Raw genomic sequence first — 19,007 nt, 5'->3', positions numbered from 1 at the left:
TACTTATGTTCTCTAATTGTCTAGGGCTTCAATTTAATATTTTTATTCAGCAGACATGGTTATTGGCAGGGATTCACTGAATCTATCATTTGGGCTTATAACAAATTCAAAGTTGTTCCAACCAGTTAGCCTAGAGCCTTGACCATTATACAAGGACGTATTGTAGGAGTAACCCATTACTTTCTGCATGTAATTGCCACAACATGGCTATTCTTTTGGCTCCTAGCTCCGCTGACTGAGCGGAGGTGGACCGAACACTACAAAGTAAAAAACGAGAAGCTTATGATCGTTGTAGTGGAAATACTGAGGGGTGAGGGAAGTTCGCCTCTTGAGGATGTCAGAAAATAAAGGAGACGGGCTTGAGTGATATTACATGCATATGCCACCGCCACGTGAGCTTTGAGCGCATCAGTTCACTAGCTACTGCTCTCCAAAGCCCTGATTCAGCGACTCCATTCCCTTCCTGTAGAGAAAACCCTAGAAGTCGCCATGCGTACAGCCCGCATTCACTACTGGAATCAGGGATTTTGCCGTCTGCCAGTTTTTTGCCGTCTGCTTGCAGATGGCAAAGAAGGTCTTTGCCATCAGTTACCAAACAACAGACGGCAAAGAATTGGCAGACGACAAAGAAGGTCTTTGTCATCTGTTATTTCTTTGCCGTCTGCTGGCAGATGGCAAAGAATCTTTGCCATCTGCCAGCGGACGGCAAAGAGGTGCCCGCGGATGCCAGTACACTGCAATGGTCCACCCCCTCTTTGCCGTCTGCCAGCAGATGGCAAAGAATCTTTGCCGTCTACCAGCAAACGGCAAAGAGGGGGCTATCTTCGGATCTGACCAGTGGATCTCATTTTCCCCCCGATGGGCCGAAAGAAGCGCATCCCCCCACCAAACCCTACTCCGCCCCCACATCCGCCTGCCGGCGCCCTCCTTCGCCTCGCCGATGCGCCGGGGTCGCCGCTCCTCCTCCGCACCCACGGCACCGTCCACTCCCGCGCCGCCGCCGTCCTCACCCACCCCGCCGCCCGCGCACGGCACCACCAGGCCGCCCTCCTCGCCGCGCGCCGCGCCGTCGACCTCGTGCCCGACTCCCTCGAGCTCGCCCACTTCCGCGCCCTCCTCCTCTACGAGGCCGCCAGCGACAACCGCGCCTACGAGGAGGTCATCGCCGAGTGCGAGCGCGGGCTCAGGATCGACGACCCCTCCGACCCGGAGCCCCACTCGCTCAGGCTGCCCGCCCCCGACCCCGACCAGCTCCGGGCCGAGCTTCGCAACCGCGCCTCTGCTCTCCTCCAGCCGGCGCGCCACCGTGCCTCGTCTCCTCCAGCCGGAAGGGTACCCAACGCCGCCCCCCCCCCCCCGCCCTCCACCCATCCACACACCCGGCTCGGCGCGCAGTCCACCATGGAAGGGCACGGACGAGGCCGGCGCGCCTCCAGCGGGTAGGCGCGACCCCGCCTCTCACCCTCTCTGCCGTGCTCGGCCCCAGGTCCAACCCCGCACCCCTACCCCTACCTCCGGCGCTCCTCTGTTTTGCCTAGTAAAGCTGCTCATAGCATCATTAGCAATTCCTATGATTTTGCAAGAATTTCACTTCGTGTTTCTGAATGTTGATTACATCCATATGCAGACCTATTTGTGTTATATATAAGTCAGGCCTTTGTTCTCTTCAAATCATTACTCTGCATTGAGTTTATCTATTAGTACAACTCAAAGTGGCAGGACATGTATCTGTTACATTTTTCTGACTTCGACTATGTGAGTGCACTGCAATCCAAGAGATTGTTCTTCATTCTTCTTGCAGGAAAGACGTGATAATTAGGAAAATTTTGCTGATGCATTGTCAGAGAGTTTTGGTCGACTAATGGCAATCCGTCTCCTATCGCGTCAAAATCTGAGGAAGCTGGTCGGTGTAGTCTTGTAGCATGGTCAGATTCAGACTCAGCTATTTTTTTTTCTTTTTTGTTCCTACAAGATGTTCAGCTTAGCTTTAAATACAGTAAATTTGGATACTGGAAATGTTATATGACTCTGTTCTCCATGTATCCAGCATTATCCATGTTGCTCTTGACATTGATGCTTTATGAACAAGTAGAACACACCTGACAAGACAGCTGTCAATGAATGCTATGAGGTTTAGGAGAGACTTTGTGGATGTTTTTGCCTGTTACCACGTGTTGGCCACTAGAACAAGTAGACATTTTAGATGGCCCTTTTTTGTCTGTACGTTGTGTATGTCATCTGTTAGAACTGGGATTGTTTTTGGTTTTGGCCTTGATAATACTAACTCTACCCTTTAGTTCAATCAGTTTCAAGGCCGCCCATTTGCTCTCCACAATTCAGCCCTCTATTTTCCTGTTTGAAAAAGATGTGCTTATGTCATTGTGTTTGTTGAACTGTACAGCATAACAACAGTGGGGTGACTTGCAGGTGCCTCATGTGGATTTTATGGCTTAAGCCAAGAGGAGAAAGAAAGGGCTCTGCATATGAAAAGATACCAACATTATTGTTTCCATGAAATTGGTAATATATGTGGCATGTGTTTGTTTATCTTTTCTGCAAGAGCAACTTGTGTCCTGAGACCTTCTAGTGGTACTGAGACCCATAAAAAGAAATTGTCTTCTTGCATGATCACTTACTGAAAATAGGGACAATCAGCTTTACTTCTGAGTACTTAGAAGTAGTTAAGTTATCTAAGTTATTATGGGTACTGTTACAATGTGCTTGTATTGAACCATCTATCCAAGTTTATTACTAACTCTATATGTGCTTCTCTGCACCTATGCTTGCCTGTATATCTATTTGCTTTATGGACATGACTCTTGTGTTTGTTTGCTTGTTGTACTGTGATAATTGCAATGCTTATTTAGCGACAAAATTTTCTCTTAATGTACTGTTGCAGGATCTGGATATCTCTCAAAATTTAGTACTTTCTGGTGTTGATCTCAAGTGCTGGCTCCTACAGCATTGCATTTCACCAAGTGAAATGCTACATTTCTACTCCTAACCCATTCTCTCTTTCTTAGTGTTTTTGTTATGCAGGTTGGAAGAAAAGAAGAAGATCCAGAGAAGATCTTAGTAATAAGATAGTTTTTAGGAAAATAGATATTTAGTTTTAGGTCATTTCTTCTAATTTCAGATATGGAGTGCTTGTCTTTAGTTTTTGTTTTGACTTTGTGAAACTTGCTAACTATGGATGAAATTGTGTAATATTGATGAAACTATGTATATGTATGGATGAAACTTGCTACTATTGGTAACATGTGTTGGATATGCTATATTGGTACTATGTATGGATGAAACTTGCTACTATGTATATATATGTGTGTTTGATTTTCTGTGAAAATGAATGGGTATAAGAAGAAACAGAATTAATGCCTATTTGGTCTCTTTGCCATCTGCCGGCAGATGGCAAAGAGCCTGCAGTCTTTGCCGTCTGCCAGCAGACGGCAAAGAGCCATGACCTTTGCCGTCCGCCCGCAGACGGCAAAGGCCCTTTGCCGTCAGCCGCCCGGAAGCAGACGACAAAGTAACTCTTTGCCAGACCTTACTTTGCCGGAGCCTTTTGCCGTCCGCGGCTGACGGCAAAGGCCTTTGCCGCCGTCGTTCATGCCTTTGCCGTCCGCCATGGCAGACTGCAAAATAGTTGATTCCTGTAGTGATTGTGTATAGGCGTGAGGAGACCGCCGCCAGGCTGCCCTCGCCCTCCTCCACCCCGATCAGTACGAGCTTCCCTCTACTTACCCTCGTCTTTCCCGTGTCAGTGCGACCAGGTTAGCTACCTCTCCGCCTCACCAAGAATGATCCCCGACCTGAGTGTTGGGGAACGTAGTAATTTCAAAAAATTTCCTACGCACACGCAAGATCATGGTGATGCATAGCAACGAGAGGGGAGAGTGTTGTCCACGTACCCTCGTAGACCGAAAGCGGAAGCGTTAGCACAACGCGGTTGATTTAGTCGTACGTCTTCACGATCCGACCAATCAAGTACCAAACGCACGGCACCTTCGAGTTCAGCACACGTTTAGCCCAATGACGTCCCTCAAACTCCGATCCAATCGAGTGTTGAGGGAGAGTTTCGTCAGCACGACGGCGTGGTGACGATGATGATGTTCTACCGACGCAGGGCTTCGCCTAAGCACCGCTACAGTATTATCGAGGTGGACTATGGTAGAGGGGGGCACCGCACATGGCTAAAAGATCAAACGATCAATTGTTGTGTCTCTGGGGTGCCCCCCTGCCCCCGTATATAAAGGAGCAAGGAGGGAGGCGGCCGGCCAAGGAGGAGGGCGCGCCAAGGGGGGAGTCCTACTCCCACCGGGAGTAGGACTCCTCCTTTCCTTGTTGGAGTAGGAGAGAAGGAAAGAGGGGGAGAGGGAGAAGGAAAAGGGGGCTGCACCCCTTGTCCAATTCGGACCAGAGGGGGGGGGGGTGCGCGCCTCCTTCCTTTTGGCCTCGCTCCTCTATTCCCGTATGGCCCAATAAGGCCAAATACTTCTCCCCGACGAATTCCCGTAACTCTCTGGTACTCCGATAAATACCTGAATCACTCGGAACCTTCCCGAAGTCCGAATATAGTCGTCCAATATATCGATCTTTACGTCTCGGCCATTTCGAGACTCCTCATCAAGTCCCCGATCTCATCCGGGACTCCGAACTACCTTCGGTACATCAAAACACATAAACTCATAATATAACCGTCATCGAACTTTAAGCGTGCGGACCCTACGGGTTCGAGAACTATGTAGACATGACCGAGACACGTCTCCGGTCAATAACCAATAGCAGAACCTGGATGCTCATATTGGCTCCCACATATTCTACGAAGATCTTTATCGGTCAGACCGCATAACAACATACGTTGTTCCCTTTGTCATCGGTATGTTACTTGCCCGAGATTGATCGTCGGTATCTCAATACCTAGTTCAATCTCGTTACCGGCAAGTCTCTTTACTCGTTCCGTAATACATCATCCCGCAACTAACTCATTAGTTGCTATGCTTGCAAGGCTTATAGTGATGTGCATTACCGAGTGGGCCCAGAGATACCTCTCCGACAATAGGAGTGACAAATCCTAATCTCGAAATACGCCAACCCAACAAGTACCTTTGGAGACACCTATAGAGCACCTTTATAATCACCCAGTTACGTTGTGACGTTTGGTAGCACACAAAGTGTTCCTCCGGTAAAAGGGAGTTGCATAATCTCATAGTCATAGGAACATGTATAAGTCATGAAGAAAGCAATAACAACATACTAAATGATCAAGTGCTAAGCTAACGGAATGGGTCAAGTCAATCACATCATTCTCTTAATGATGTGATCCCGTTAATAAAATGACAACTCATGTCTATGGCTAGGAAACATGACCATCTTTGATCAACGAGCTAGTCTAGTAGAGGCATACTAGTGACACTCTGTTTGTCTATGTATTCACACATGTATCATGTTTCCGGTTAATACAATTCTAGCATGAATAATAAACATTTATCATGATATAAGGAAATAAATAATAACTTTATTATTGCCTCTAGGGCATATTTCCTTTAATCTCCCACTTGCACTAGAGTCAATAATCTAGTTCACATCGCCATGTGATTTAACATCAATATTTCACATCTTTATGTGGTTAACACCCATAGTTCACATCGACATGTGACCAACACCCAAAGGGTTTACTAGATTCAGTAATCTAGTTCACATCTCTATGTGATTAACACCCAAAGAGTAGTAAGGTGTGATCATGTTTTTCTTGTGAGATAATTTTAGTCAACGGGTCTGTCACATTCAGATCCGTAAGTATTTTGCAAATTTTTATGTCTGCAATGCTCTGTACGGAGCTACTCTAGCTAATAGCTCCCACTTTCAATATGTATCTAGATTTAGACTTAGAGTCATCCAGATCGGTGTCAAAGCTTGCATCGACGTAACTCTTTACGATGAACTCTTTATCACCTCCATAACCGAGAAATATTTTCTTATTCCACTAAGGATAATTTTGACCGCTGTCCAGTGATCTACTGCTAGATCACTATTGTATCCTCTTGCCAAACTCCTGGTGAGGTACACAATAGGTCTGGTACACAGCATGTCATACTTTATAGAACCTATGGCCGAGGCATAGGGAATGACTTTCATTCTCTTTCTATCTTCTGCCGTGGTCGGGCTTTGAGTCTTACTCAATTTCACACCTTGTAACACAGGCAAGAAACTCTTTCTTTGACTGTTCCATTTTGAACTACTTCAAAATCTTGTCAAGGTATGTACTCATTGAAAAAACTTATCAAGCGTCTTGATCTATCTCTATAGATCTTGATGCTCGATATGTAAGCAGCTTCACCGAGGTCCTTCTTTGAAAAACTCCTTTATGCTTTGCAGAATAATTCTACATTATTTCTGATCAACAATATGTCATTCACATATACTTATCAGAAATGCTGTAGTGGTCCTACTCACTTTCTTGTAAATACAGGCTTCACCGCAAGTCTGTATAAAACTATATGCTTTGATCAACTTATCAAAGCGTATATTCCAACTCCGAGATGCTTGCACCAGTCCATAGATGGATCGCTGGAGCTTGCATATTTTGTTAGCACCTTTAGGATTGACAAAACCTTTTGGTTGCATCATATACAACTCTTCTTTAAGAAATCCATTAAGGAATGTAGTTTCGACATCCATTTGCCAGATTTCATAAAATGTGGCAATTTGCTAACATGATTCGGACAGACTTAAGCATTGCTACGAGTGAGAAAATCTCATCGTAGTCAACACCTTGAAATTTGTCAAAAACCTTTTTCCGACAAGTCCAGCTTTGTAGATAGTAACACTACTATCAGCGCCCGTCTTTCTCTTGAAAATCCATTTATTTTCTATGGCTTGCCGATCACCGGACAAGTCAACCAAATTCCACACTTTGTTCTCATACATGGATCCCATCTCAGATTTCATGGCCTCAAGCCATTTTGCGGAATCTGGGCTCATCATCGCTTCCTCATAGTTTGTAGGTTCGTCATGGTCAAGTAACATGACCTCCAGAACTGGATTACCGTACCACTCTGGTGCGGATTTCATTCTGGTTGACCTACGAGGTTCGGTAGTAACTTGATCTGAAGTTACATGATCATCATCATTAGCTTCCTCACTAATTGCTGTAGGCATCGCAGAAACCGGTTTCTGCGATGAACTACTTTCCAATAAGACAGCAGGTATAATTACCTCATCAAGTTCTACTTTCCTCCCACTCATTTCTTTTGAGAGAAACTCCTTCTCCAGAAAGATTCCGAATTTAGCAACAAAAGTCTTGCCTTTGGATCTGTGATAGAAGGTGTACCCAATAGTCTCATTTGGGTATCCTATGAAGACACACTTCTCCGATTTGGGTTTGAGCTTATCATGCTGAAACTTTTTCACATAAGCATCGCAACCCCAAACTTTAAGAAACGACAGCTTAGGTTTCTTGCTAAACCATAGTTCATACTGTGTCGTCTCAACGGATTTTGATGGTGCCCTATTTAACGTGGATGCAGCTGTCTTTAATGCATAACCCCAAAACGATAGTGGTAAATCGGTAAGAGACATCATAGATTGCACCATATCTAATAAAGTACGGTTACGATGTTCGGACACACCATTACACTGTGGTGTTCCAGGTGGCGTGAGCAGTGAAACTATTTCATATTGTTTTAACTGAAGACCAAACTCGTAACTCAAATACTCTTCTCCACGATCAGATCTAGAAACTTTATTTTCTTGTTACGATGATTTTTCACTTCACTCTGAAATTATATGAACTTTTCAAATGTTTCAGACTTCTGTTTCATTAAGTAGATATCCCATATCTGCTCAAATCATCTGTGAAGGTCAGAATATAATGATACCCGCTACGAGCCTCAATATTCATCGGACCACATACATCAGTATGTATGATTTCCAACAAATCTGTTGCTTGCTCCATTGTTCCGGAGAACGGCGTTTTAGTCATCTTGCCCAAGAGGCATGGTTCACAAGCATCAAGTGATTCATAATCAAGTGATTCCAAAATCCCATCAGCATGGAGTTTCTTCATGCGCTTTACACCAATATGACCTAAACGGCAGTGCCACAAATAAGTTGCACTATCATTATTAACTTTGCATCTTTTGGCTTCAATATTATGAATATGTGTATCACTACGATCGAGATCCAACGAACCATTTTCATTGGGTGTGTAACCATATAAGGTTTTATTCATGTAAACAGAACAACAATTATTCTCTAACTTAAATGAATAACCGTATTGCAATAAACATGGTCAAATCATATTCATGCTCAACGCAAACACCAAATAACACTTATTTAGGTTCAACACTAATCCCGAAAGTATAGGGAGTGTGCAATGATGATCATATCAATCTTGGAACCACTTCCAACACACATCGTCACTTCACCCTTAACTAGTCTCTGTTCATTCTGCAACTCCTGATTTGAGTTACTAATCTTAGCAACTGAACTAGTATCAAGTACTGAGGGGTTGCTATAAACACTAGTAAAGTACACATCAATAACATGTATATCAAATATACCTTTGTTCACTTTGCCATCCTTCTTATCCGCCAAATACTTGGGGCAGTTCTGCTTTCAGTGACCAGTTCCTTTGCAGTAGAAGCACTTAGTCTCAGGCTTAGGTCTAGACTTGGGCTTCTTCACTTGAGCAGCAACTTGCTTGCCATTCTTCTTGAAGTTCCCCTTCTTCCCTTTGCCCTTTTCTTGAAACTAGTGGTCTTGTCAACCATCAACACTTGATGCTTTTCTTGATTTCTACCTTCGTCGATTTCAGCATCACGAAGAGCTTGGGAATCGTTTCCGTTATCCCTTGCATATTGTAGTTCATCACGAAGTTCTAGTAACTTGGTGATAATGACTAGAGAACTCTGTCAATCACTATCTTATCTGGAAGATTAACTCCCACTTGATTCAAGTGATTGTAGTACCCAGACAATCTGAGCACATGCTCACTGCTTGAGCTATTCTCCTCCATCTTTTAACTATAGAACTTGTTGGAGACTTCATATCTCTCAACTCGGGTATTTGCTTGAAATATTAACTTCAACTCCTGGAACATCTTATATGATCCATGACGTTCAAAACGTCTTTGGAGTCCCGATTCTAAGCCGTTAAGCATGGTGCACTAAACTATCAAGTAGTCATCATATTGAGCTAGCCAAACGTTCATAACGTCTGCATCTGCTCCTGCAATAGGTCTATCACCTAGCGGTGCATCAAGGACATAATTCTTCTGTGCAGCAATGAGGATAATCCTCACATCACGGATCCAATCCGCATCATTGCTACTAACATCTTTCAACATAATTTTTCTCTAGAAACATATCAAAATAAACATAGGGAAGCAACAACGCAAGCTATTGATCCACAACATAGATATGCTAATACTACCAGGACTAAGTTCATGATAAATTAAAGTTCAACTAATCATATTACTTAAGAACTCCCACTTAGATAGACATCCCTCTAATCCTCTATGTGATCACGTGATCCATATCAACTAAACCATGTCCGATCATCACGTGAGATGGAGTAGTTTCAACGGTGAACATCACTATGTTGATCATATCTACTATATGATTCACGTTCGACCTTTCGGTCTCCGTGTTCCGAGGCCATATCTGTTATATGCTAGGCTCGTCAAGCTTAACCCGAGTATTCCGCGTGTGCAACTGTTTTGCACCCGTTGTATTTGAACGTAGAGCCTATCACACCCGATCATCACGTGGTGTCTCAGCACGAAGAACTTTCGCAACGGTGCATACTCAGGGAGAACACTTATACTTTGATAATTTAGTGAGGGATCATCTTATAATGCTACCGTCAATCAAAGCAAGATAAGATGCATAAAAGATAAACATCACATGCAATCAATATAAGTGATATGATATGGCCATCATCATCTTGTGCTTGTGATCTCCATCTCCGAAGCACCGTCATGATCACCATCGTCACCGGCGCGACACCTTGATCTCCATCGTAGCATCGCTGTCGTCTCGCCAATCTTATGCTTCTACGACTATCGCTACCGCTTAGTGATAAAGTAAAGCATTACAGGGCGATTGCATTGCATACAATAAAGCGACAACCATATGGCTCTTGCCAGTTGCCGATAACTCGGTTACAAAACATGATCATCTCATACAATAAAATTTAGCATCATGTCTTGACCATATCACATCACAACATGCCCTGCAAAAACAAGTTAGACGTCCTCTACTTTGTTGTTGCAAGTTTTACGTGGCTGCTACTGGGCTTAGCAAGAACCGTTCTTACCTACGCATCAAAACCACAACGATAGTTTGTCAAGTTGGTGCTGTTTTAACCTTCGCAAGGACCGGGTGTAGCCACACTCGGTTCAACCAAAGTTGGAGAAACTGACACCCGCCAGCCACCTGTGTGCAAAGCACGTCGGTAGAACCAGTCTCGCGTAAGCGTACGCGTAATGTCGGTCCGGGCCGCTTCATCCAACAATACCGCCGAACCAAAGTATGACATGCTGGTAAGCAGTATGACTTGTATCGCCCACAACTCACTTGTGTTCTACTCATGCATATGACATCTATGCATAAAACCAGGCTCGGATGCCACTGTTAGGGAACGTAGTAATTTTAAAAAAATTCCTACGCACACGCAAGATCATGGTGATGCATAGCAACGAGAGGGGAGAGTGTTGTCCACGTACCCTCGTAGACCGAAAGCGGAAGCGTTAGCACAACGCGGTTGATGTAGTCGTACGTCTTCACGATCCGACCAATCAAGTACCGAACGCACGGCACCTCCGAATTCAGCACACGTTCAGCCAATGACGTCCCTCAAACTCCGATCCAGCCGAGTGTTGAGGGAGAGTTTCGTCAGCACGACGGCGTGGTGACGATGATGATGTTCTACCGACGCAGGGCTTCGCCTAAGCACCGCTACGGTATTATCGAGGTGGACTATGGTGGAGGGGGGCACCGCACACGGCTAAAAGATCAAACGATCAATTGTTGTGTCTCTGGGGTGCCCCCTGCCCCCGTATATAAAGGAGCAAGGGGGGAGGCGGCCGGCCAAGGAGGAGGGCGCGCCAAGGGGGGAGTCCTACTCCCACCGGGAGTAGGACTCCTCCTTTCCTTGTTGGAGTAGGAGAGAAGGAAAGAGGGGGAGAGGGAGAAGGAAAAGGGGGCTGCACCCCTTGTCCAATTCGGACCAGAGGGGGGGGGATGCGCGGCTCCTTCCTTTTGGCCTCTCTCCTCTATTCCCGTATGGCCCAATAAGGCCAAATACTTCTCCCCGGCGAATTCCCGTAACTCTCCGGTACTCCGATAAATACCCGAATCACTCGGAACCTTCCCGAAGTCCGAATATAGTCATCCAATATATCGATCTTTACGTCTCGGCCATTTCGAGACTCCTCATCATGTCCCCGATCTCATCCGGGACTCCGAACTACCTTCGGTACATCAAAACACATAAACTCATAATATAACCGTCATCGAACTTTAAGCGTGCGGACCCTACGGGTTCGAGAACTATGTAGACATGACCGAGACACGTCTCCGGTCAATAACCAATAGCGGAACCTGGATGCTCATATTGGCTCCCACATATTCTACGAAGATCTTTATCGGTCAGACCGCATAACAACATACGTTGTTCCCTTTGTCATCGGTATGTTACTTGCCCGAGATTCGATCGTCGGTATCTCAATACCTAGTTCAATCTCGTTACCGGTAAGTCTCTTTACTAGTTCCGTAATACATCATCTGGCAACTAACTCATTAGTTGCTATGCTTGCAAGGCTTATAGTGATGTGCATTACCGAGTCGGCCCAGAGATACCTCTCCGACAATTGGAGTGACAAATCCTAATCTCGAAATACGCCAAGCCAACAAGTACCTTCGGAGACACCTGTAGAGCACCTTTATAATCACCCAGTTACGTTGTGACGTTTGGTAGCACACAAAGTGTTCCTCCGGTAAACGGGAGTTGCATAATCTCATAGTCATAGGAACATGTATAAGTCATGAAGAAAGCAATAACAACATACTAAACGATCAAGTGCTAAGCTAACGGAATGGGTCAAGTCAATCACATCATTCTCTTAATGATGTGATCCCGTTAATAAAATGACAACTCATGTCTATGGCTAGGAAACATGACCATCTTTGATCAACGAGCTAGTCTAGTAGAGGCATACTAGTGACACCCTGTTTGTCTATGTATTCACACATGTATCATGTTTCCGGTTAATACAATTCTAGCATGAATAATAAACATTTATCATGATATAAGGAAATAAATAATAACTTTATTATTGCCTCTAGGGCATATTTTCTTCACTGAGCGCCACCACCAACGTGACCAACTTGGCCATCTTCTCTTGCTTCTGAAGCCCTACCTCCACTTCTGGCCCTTTGACCTAGGGCCACAATGCACGTTCATGGGATTCCTGCCAGAGCGAGAGATCAAAAACATAAGTTGTCAAGCCAAATGGGTGGATCGATGGCTCCAGTTTTTTGTAATGAGAAGCTGGAAGCTGATGGCTGGCCGGGAAGTGGAGTTAGTAATAAGGAGAACTAAGGAATACACCCTTAGTCAAGTGAGTTTTTTTTTGCACAATCTGATCGACATACCTTTCGGGCATGGAGATAAAGGATTGTGATGCCTTGCAATCCTAACCTTAACGACTTTGCCACGACAGCACATCCTGATCCCGAGCAACATATAAGACCCACATTTTTTACTTGGCAACATTTATCAAAATTATTATTAACACCATAGTCATAACCCTTATGACACTCGGAGAGTACTTCGAGATGGCAACCACTCTTGGCCTTCATCCAGGGGGGGGGGGGGGGGTGGGGGTGTCACATGATAGAGTTATTCATGACAACCACTCTTGCCGTTTCATATTGTTGCATATCTAAAAGTATATTAACTTATTCAACAAGTTATATATGCATTTTAAAATAAATTTATGGTTTTACTACTTCTGGGATGACGGTTCACAGTGCTATGTGGGGCTGGATTTATTGGTCTGCTAATGTATCACACGAACACTGTGTGGCTCGCGACATGCTGTTAGAAAGTGTGGCACTAAACAGGTGGCGCCTAGGGTCCCTAACACACCACCATCTCACTTCCCCTCCTCTCTTCGATGTGGCGGCTGCGCGGATGGCTAGAGGAGTGTGGACCTGTCCTCTTTGTTGCTTTTTTAGATCATGTTTTCCTTCAATTTTTGTTTTCATAGCGGCAACGGTGAGGTGGTGGCGGTGATGGCACTTTGGAATAAGGTCTCTCTGGCCTTTCGCTACCTCGATGACATCCAATTCGACGTCAATGGAGGGCATGTTATGATAGGTGTCGCGAGAGCTGTGGTTCTCTTTGGATCACGGCAGTTGGTATGTCTATCATGAGACACAGTTGGATGGTTATTGATGCGGCGACTTCGATCTCTTCATTCCTTTTGTTCTGCGGCAGAGTCCAGTTTTTACAACCATTCTAGATTGATAGTGAAGGACTGCAAGCGTGCGTTGCGTGAGTTTATGCCCCAACTGATGTTTCTTTAACGGCTATTAGATCTCGTTGTTCGTGACGAGTGACTATTGCAGTCTTCAAAACCTTGTATTGGCGATGACATTTGCAGGTGTCCTTATAAATGTTGACTAGTATTTTTCAAGTTCCGGTGAGGCGAGCAAGCGAAGAAAGAAGACGGTCAATATGAATTTGTTTGGGAGAGAGAGAGCAGTGTTGTCGCTGACGCACCTCAGTGACAAAGAGTAGTACTACTATGGAGCCCAACAAACTGACAGACTAAATAGAAATACCAGCAACTGAGAAATCAATAAAAAAATAGGCATATGTGTGGTCCATAGCTAGCACGAATCACAGAAAAAACGAGTGGTCAGAGATGTACCGATACATGCCGCTCGCGCAAAAAGAGTTTCCGAGAGAAACACCCGAAGGCCGGCGAGACGCAAGTCTCGACAAGACATCAGAGGCTAATTTTTTTTAAATAATACATTTTTTTTAATTACAGAAATAATACGCAGAAAAAATAATTTACAAAAATAATACACCGTCGGCCCACAGCAGGCCGACTGAGCCCAGTCGGCCCACAGCAGGCCGATCGGCTATCAGGAGGCCGACTGCAGGCCGGGCTGGCACGCGGCGGCCTGTGGTTGGTCGGGCCACGTCGCGAGGGGGAGGCAGTGGCCTGTCGGCGTGGTGCGGCCCTGTCGGCCTGCCGCCCGCCGATCGGCCACCAGGTGGCCGACAGGGTGCTGCCGACCTGACGCGCGCTGGCCGGCCCGCCCTTATCCTCTCCTTCCTCCATTATTCTTCTCCCGTGGCTCATTTCTTCTGTGTTCTTCCTCCTCCTCTCTACAGAAAAATGGCACACATTTGTACACCTAAATGAGCTACATTTTCGCGATTTTGGCACCGTGAATGGGTTCAACTCATTTAGGGCAGCCAAAAGAGGTGTCGATCTACTGACGGGCTAGCTCGTGGTGGTCGTGGTGAGCATTTTGGTGGAGGTGGTGGTGGTGAAGTTGGGGCAGTGTGGTGGTGGTGAAGTTGTGGCAGTGAGGTGAAGGTGAAGCTGTTGTTCGTCGTTCTTCGTTGGAGCCGGAGCAGCGGCAGTTTTTCGTTCGTCCTCGTTCGTCGTTCGTCGTTCGTCGTTCGTCGTTCGTCGTTCTTCGTTCTTCGTTCGCACGCACGATTCAAGGGTATATTCAGCCCACATTTTATTTTTCGTAGGTGCTCCGGTAGTATACGTAAATATTGTTATTTGCCGCGGTAGTATACGTAAATATTTGTGTGCGATTATTGTTATTTGGCCCGGTAGTATACGGAAATATTGTTATTTTCCCCGGTAGTATACGTAAATATTATTCGTTCGCACGCATGCTTCGTTCGATGTGAAATTAAATTTGTGTGCGATTATTGTTATTTGCCCCGGTAGTATACATAAATATTTGTAGTTGCTACGGCAAATATTCGTAATATAGTTGTAGGTGTGTGAATTGTATTAGTTGTTAGTGGCGATAATAAGTTGTTGCTTAATACTTGACACGTACACAGGTGCGGGATAAGAAGTTGAAAACATGAATAAAAAGTTGGAAAGAAGAGACAAGTTTTTTTTAAAGAGTTGGGGTCGGCATGTGCATAGCTTGTCAGTGTGATGGAAATTTAACAAGCAAACAAAAAATAGGAAAAGTAGAACTACATGTTAAAAAACGTTTGAGTCCGTACCCGATGCCAATATGAAGCGGATTACCCGCTAACCTTTATTATGCGTATTTTCTAAAGTTTAACCCATCACAAGCAATGCCACACTGTTTTTTTTAAACGGCCACGCTGTAGTTTAACAAAAAAACTTCGAATAAAAACTTCTTTGCAAGGAAGAATTTTACATGATCGTAGAAATAAGACGCATGCCTTTTTCTAAATTATTCTTAACATAGATTAAAATAAAAAATACATCAACATGGGCCATATAATTCAAATAAACTGAATTATCATATTTGTCGGTTATATTATTATTATTATTTTAGGCCTATTTATTATTAGTAAACATGGGCCTATTTATTATATTATTATTAAAACAAGAGTCAAGCAACTCATCATAATCGTCCACATAGATTAAATTATATTGATCGTGAAATTTACTATGGTCCTGGTAATATATATATAGACATGTCTAATACTTGTATTTCTATGTTGAAAAAAAATAGGTGAGTCGAGATGTCCGATGTAATGAAGTTGAGATTTTACTATGGTCCTGGTACTGTCCAAACAAATGAGTTGGGAGCAGATCTGAGTGAATTTACTCACATAGAGGTGGCAATCAGCGCACCACAAACATGGTCTGTTAGTCAGTTGAAAGAATGGATTGCGGCAAGTTTAGGTCTTGATACTGAAACACACACCGTCGGTGTTCATGCATTGTGGACACGGTCAAGTTCAAAAATTTACTTTTATTTGAGGCCAATAGAGGGAGACTCCGATTGGGTGCGGTGGTTACAAGGTTGTGAACGAAGGGGATGCAATCCTGTTGCTTTAGTGCTTCCCGTCGTGAAGGAGGTCACTGCACATGAAGGGGAGGGTGGCTACGAAGGACAGAGCAGTCATGTAGAAGGAGGAAATGCTTATGGTTACGAACAAGGACAGAGCAGTCAGGTAGAAGGAGGAAATGCTTATGGTTATGAACCAGGGCAGAGTAGTCAGGTAGAAGGAGGAAATGCCGATGGTGATTACAATGGCGAGGTGGACGCTGACGAGGTAGATGGGCACATGCAGAACCAGATGGAAGAAGAAGACACCGATGTTGAAAGGGGTCATGCCGATGATTCTGACGAGTCAGATGAAGAAGAAAATGCAGAGGAGGTCCCGAATCCTGCATGGTGGAATCATGACTTATCATCTGCAATGACCGTGAATGATGGACATGATTCAGCCTGGCAATATCACCAGAACAATATTGCGACGGGTGCTATGTATCCGAACAAGCAAGCCCTGAAGGATGCAATAATTAATTGGGCAATGTCCACGCAAAGGGTTTTCAAAGCTGAGGTGTCCAGTCAGAAATTCCTCACAATGGTATGCAAGAACGCAGATTGTCCCGCAAGGGTGCACGGCTTTCTCCCTAAGTATGGCACAAGTTGGGTGATAAGTGACTTAGTTAATCACACTTGTCTTATTCCCTGCATCCCTCAAGATCATGCCAACCTTTCATCCACGCTTATTGCTCAACTGTTTTACGATGAGATAGTGCAAGGCAAAGCTATGGAAGTGAAGGCAGTGCAGACAAAAGTGTTCGCCAGGTTGAAGTACAGAATTTCTTATGGCAAGGCTTGGAGGGCTAAGCATGCAGCGCTTGAGAGGAGATTTGGTTCTTATTTTGATGCATATGACTCTGTTGTCCACCTCCTCCACACCCTGCAGCAGCGGAATCCAGGCACCTATATCGATATCCAAGACATGTTCATGCCAGAGTTCCCAACTGTGAGGGTTTTGCATCCTCTCTTCTTCTCTTTCGGTGTATGCATCGAAGCTTTCAGGCATTGCCGACCGGTGATATGTGTTGACGGTACTTTTCTCACAGGCAAGTACAAGGGTCAGATCCTGACAGCCATAGGTCAAGACGGCCAAAATCAAGTCGTCCCACTGGCATTTGCTTTTGTGGAGAGTGAGAACATTGAAAGTTGGACATGGTTCTTCAGGCAGTTGAAAATATCAGTTGTGAAGGAGAAGCCCAATGTGTGCATCCTTCATGACAGGCATGCAGGTATACTCAGTGCGATAAGGACACTGACAACCCCAGGCCCTGAGGAACAAGTTCCATGGCAGGACTTGCAGAGCCGTTGGTGCATGCGCCATCTCGGGGCTAATTTCTTCTCGCAGTTTAGAAATAAGAACCTGATGAATCTGTTCAAAAAACTCTGCAAGCAGAACCAGTTATGGAAGTACAATTTGATACGCGACAGACTTAATGTGTGCACGCAGAGACACGTGAGGGACATGAAAGCTGCAAGAGATGCAGCGGTGAGGGCACATGTTGAAGCAGTAGCTGCACAGTTGGCAACAGGAACATCGGCCGTGGAGGAGGAGGCTCTTGGGCTATGTGACCTGCCAGGCTTTGACCCACCTGGTACTAGGAGAAGGCTCGGGAGGTCGATTAAAACCTTCGAGAAGTGGATAGAGCATGAGCCTCTGGAGAGGTGGTCTTTGCTACATGACACACATGGAGCAAGGTACGGTGTCATGACAACGAACCTCGCGGAAACATACAACTTTGTCCTCAGAGGAAACCGGGCATTGCCACTTACAGCCATCGTTGAGGGTATTTTCTATGGCACCGTCAAGTATTTCAGAGACAGACGTCAAATAGCAGAGCAGCATATCTTGAACAACCCAAATACACGCTACTGTGAAAGAGTCACGAAGTACATGGACAACAAGATGCAAAAAGCTAGGTCACACACTGTAGTCGCCATCGGTAATCAAGAAAGAAGGTTTGAGGTCCGCTTAGCCAACAACAAATTCGGATGTGCAAATGAGTTGAGGACGCATGAGGTGAAAATTGGCAATGAAGCCTGGCCAACGTGTGAGTGCTCATGCAATAAACCGAAATTGCTTCACCTACCTTGCTCGCATGTACTTGCTGCTTGCGGGCAGCTTGGAATGGACGCAATATCGTTTGTGTCTCCATATTTTCTGAAAGAGGCTGTCCTCAATACCTGGACAGGTGAGCTGATGGGTTTTCGATCAATGGGTAATTTCAACAGCGTCAACCCCGCCGAAAGGCGTTACATTCCAAACCCAGAGCATATGCGTACAAGTAGAGGCAGACGGCAGTGTCAGCGCATCCGAAATGATATGGATGAATCTGAAGCAGGAGGTCCGACTAGGCAATGCATTCTATGCAATGAATTTGGCCATAGGGACACTAATTGTCCCACTTTCGTCACTGGGCGTGGACGAGGCAACCGGGGAAGAAGAGGAGGTAGAGGCAGTAGAGGAGTAAGGGCGAGAGGAAGAAGCTAAGCTAGCACTAGTTTGTTCTGAATTTGTATTAAGTGTGGTGTGGCACTATGTTCTGAATTTGTATTAAGTGTGGCACTATGTTCTGAATTTTTATTAAGTATGGCACTATGTTCTGAATTTTTATTAAGTGTGGCACTATGTTCTGAATTTGTAATAAGTGTGACAGTATGTTCTGAATTTTTATTAAGTGTGGCACTATGTTCTGAATTTTTATTAAGTGTGGCACTATGTTCTGAATTTTTATTAAGTGTGACACTATGTTCTGAATTTTGTACGTGCAGAAATGTCGGGATTGTGGTTGCTAAATGGGGACATTGATAGGGGTCATCGTGCTGCGATATGGTATGAGCGCAAGCTTGAGCCTCTGGTCACTCGCACTCCTAAGGAAAACTGGAAGATACACTCAGGACGGATTCAGCGGTACGTGCTTTATT

The 19,007-nt window shown here is 44.9% G+C and overlaps 1 long non-coding RNA gene across 1 annotated transcript; it reads left to right on the top strand.

The window, feature by feature from the left end:
* Nucleotides 1–1,951: 1,951 nt before the first annotated feature.
* Nucleotides 1,952–3,343, top strand: LOC120965958 (uncharacterized). The gene is made up of 2 exons (XR_005758919.3): nucleotides 1,952–2,520; nucleotides 3,040–3,343. It is a non-coding gene; the product is annotated as an uncharacterized lncRNA (long non-coding RNA).
* The last annotated feature ends 15,664 nt before the right edge of the window (nucleotides 3,344–19,007 follow it).

The sequence above is a fragment of the Aegilops tauschii genome, chromosome 6 (assembly GCF_002575655.3).
Source record: "Aegilops tauschii subsp. strangulata cultivar AL8/78 chromosome 6, Aet v6.0, whole genome shotgun sequence".
NCBI classification, from domain to species: domain Eukaryota; kingdom Viridiplantae; phylum Streptophyta; class Magnoliopsida; order Poales; family Poaceae; genus Aegilops; species Aegilops tauschii.
Note: the sequence above shows the minus strand (reverse complement) of the source record. Positions and strands in the feature narration are given on the sequence as shown.